Raw genomic sequence first — 3,514 nt, 5'->3', positions numbered from 1 at the left:
TTATCAAAATGACTGAATTTGAGTATTTCTATCTAAAATTCAATTTTTTTAAAACATATGATCTAGATAAATTCATTCCAGTTAAGTTCTATATGTTCTCACACTCTTCCAATTGGAAATGTCTATTAGATTCATATTTTATACTAGTTTATATCCAATTACTAAAGAAATAAAATTATTTCAGAAAGTGGCATTTCAATAACTCTTACTATTTTTTAAATAACATTTAAACACCATTTTACAAAGCTCAAAGTCAAGAATATTCTTATGTACAGTTTATAGTGTTTTAATTAGACATAGGATAGTGAAATTAAAAAATTCCACAACCACATATTTATCACTCGAAAGATGTCAGTTTTGAGAAAGAAAAAAAAAATCATATCAAAAAAATCTAAAAATTATATGACATTCTAGAGGAAAGTGTCCTCTTCTAGGATGTATAATTTTTCTTCTAGTTAGAATAGATTTGTTTTGAAAAATGTGGTGGGAGATGAAACTATTGATTTCAACTGAGTTGAAATTTCAATCCTTATAAAAGAGAAAATATAGTTCTAAAGCTGATTTTTATTTTTGATTATTCTAGATATATATAGATTATCTATAACATAGTTTGAGATCAAAGGGAAATAAGTTTATTTGCATATAGTTTTGTGGTGGGAACTAGACCCCTAATTTTTAGCATTTTTCAGCACCTAAAAAATTATCTATAAAAAATAGGATAATATATTAATACTTATTACAAATAATTATTCAAAATTATAATCCTAAAATTCAACCATTTCAACATATTTCATTAGTTTAGTTCATTTCCAAATTCAAAATAATAATACCAATTTTATGTCATTGAAGGTGAACAATTATATCTTTGTTAGCTTTTTCCTTTACAAAGGGGTGACATAGGTTTGTGCTTTTACCCCCATATGAGCTAGACATAGTAAATGTAATGAGCTTAGTAAGAAGAAGTGTTTGCAAAATATCGTCATAAGAATATTCCATGGGAGTAAAAGTTCTCTCAAAACTATGCCTACTATCATGTTGTTGTTCATCATGTGAATATGATGCATCAATATATTAATCAAAGATAGGTTTGCCATGAAATCTTGGCATAGGATCAAAGGAGATATTACTTTATTTCTCTCTAAGGAGTTCTTTATATCCAATAAATGCAGTCAATTGATATCTTGGAGACACAGAGTGTGTAGACTTAGAAAAAGAGGAAGTTCATATGATCTTGAAGAAGATGACTCATGTGAATATTGAAAGATTAAGGGAAGCTCATGTGATGATTCCATTCTTTCCTCTAAGCTTTTCTCAAATTTAGACTTCATTTCTATCATGCGCCTAGTGAGATGAATGTAAGCACGATTGTTTGTTTCTTGTAGTTCTTTGTATCATGCATATATATATTGATACTCTTTAGTGGCATAGAAGAACTCATGATCATCTAGACTTGTTGAGGTTTGGTAGCACATGGTTTGAATCCCATAGTGGTAGTTAAAAAATCAAGCATGAAGGTGACTAGAGGAAGCTAATAAGGTGACACAAGATAACTCGATGTTCAAACTAGAGAGGTAGAGTGTTCACTTGTCAAAGAGAGTAACAATGAGCGAGTGACTTGTCAAGAAAAGTGTCCAAGAAGCTTATGAAACTAGTGGCTCAAGTAAAGAGAAAGGAAAAAAGCCCAAATAGAAAATTAGATAAAGAAAGAGAGATGACAAGTGAACAACTTTCCCAATCGAAGAGTGTAGTCAAAAGATCAAGGTAACCTTTTAGCAAAAGAAGGTCCTAGCAAGCGGACATAGATGAAGAAGGTGGAAAATACCAAGCTTGTTAAGACCAAGAGCCATTGAAAGCAATTCCAAACACTAGAAGCATAGAAAAGATAAATCAAATGATGAAACTCCCCTTAGAAAGAAACATAAGAAAATGTTTACACTTGATGTTTTGACTTGGTTGACAAAGTTTGACAATAGTGGATAGTATAGAAAGTTTATGTTCAAAAGCAAGTTTTTTAAGCAAGACAGTGACACATGGAGTAGTATTCACATAATAAATCAAGGGGCAAAAAAACCTTCCATGATACAAGCATATGTGAGGTCTAAAGAGGAAATCCCTAGAACTATTGTCATGTGTATGTTCAAAATATTTTCACGGGTCTAGCACATTTGATAACACATCAAGAAATATCTACCTAAAAGATGCAATTCATTACTCAATAGCTTGGCCCACAACTTGATGCTCCCTTGTCTCAAAAAAAATGGTTCTCATAATAGATATTGGTTTTTTTCATAGATGGGTTTCCCACTTCTAAATGAACACATACGATGAGTCAAATCTTGGGGTGATCTAGGTAGTCCATTAGGATCAATCCTTGCACCAAGATATTGAGCAAAAAAATAGGGTGGCCTCTAATCCTATGGTGTCTAGTAAGGGTTCTATTTGCAACACCCACCTTTATCCTGATATGGGACACCTTATCATATGATAAGTAACAAACCTCGTGGCCACAAGAGTACCTTAAGCATTATCACCTAGTGATTTCATCATGGTCACAATTTTGCAAGTACTTCCACTAGATGAAGACAAGTGTTATGCCCCCGAAGGCTTTGACCTTTGTCAAGGGGTTTGTGATTATAGTGGGTCAAATTAGTTGGGTTTTTCTTATTCCCACTTTAGGTTGTTCCTATTGGTATCTTTCCATCATTAGCAAGCCCTCTAAAGGAAAAATATCACTAATGAGATTAACAAAATGAATCCACACCAATGAGGTCAATATTTTTTATTCACCTTAGAAAGTGAAGGGCATACTCTCCTATTCCTTGGTGCTTCCCCCAAACATGCAAAGAATATTAATTAAAACCATGAAAAAGTGGAGTATCCCACTCACTTTCGAGATCCAATGAAGGATCAAGATTTTTGATTCACCTATGAGGTGAAGAGCATATTCTCCTACCAACAATGAACCCCACTCACAAGTTTTATGTTCCTATGAAATGAAATAAGTAATCTAATGTCGCACTTGAAAATGAAATAAAATACAAGAAAGACAATTTTTTTATTTTCTTTGGGCAGCCTTGCAAACATGTTAATAGCCCTTTTATCTTTGACAAACATTCTTTTGTTTTATTTTGGCAAGAAAGTGTGCCACCCCTACAAAACAACAAGGTTACCTCATCAAAACTAAATAAGACCTGCAACACAAAGTGATTAGTTGCCTCAAAAATCCAATTTGTCTTCTAATTAAGCATATGCAAAAAAGGTGCAAACTAATTACAATGCTTTCTTTTTTAGTTTTTGCTTTTTGACCTAGTCAACAAGATCTTTTTTTTTTTTGGCTCTAAAAATAGAAATGAAAAGAAGAGACCCCTATTAAAAACCATAGAGCTTTCCAAAAATTCAAAAACATTAGCAATATCTCTCAATTTGTGCCTTAGGGACCCATTTTTTCAAAACAGATCAATTTTTTCAAATCAAGTTATTGAGCCCTAATATGACTTCCAAATTCAAAACACAA

Source organism: Cupressus sempervirens, chromosome 7 (assembly GCF_028749045.1).
Source record: "Cupressus sempervirens isolate cs-2001-9-10 chromosome 7, ASM2874904v1, whole genome shotgun sequence".
Taxonomy (NCBI): Eukaryota; Viridiplantae; Streptophyta; class Pinopsida; order Cupressales; family Cupressaceae; genus Cupressus; species Cupressus sempervirens.
This window is presented reverse-complemented; position numbering follows the sequence as displayed.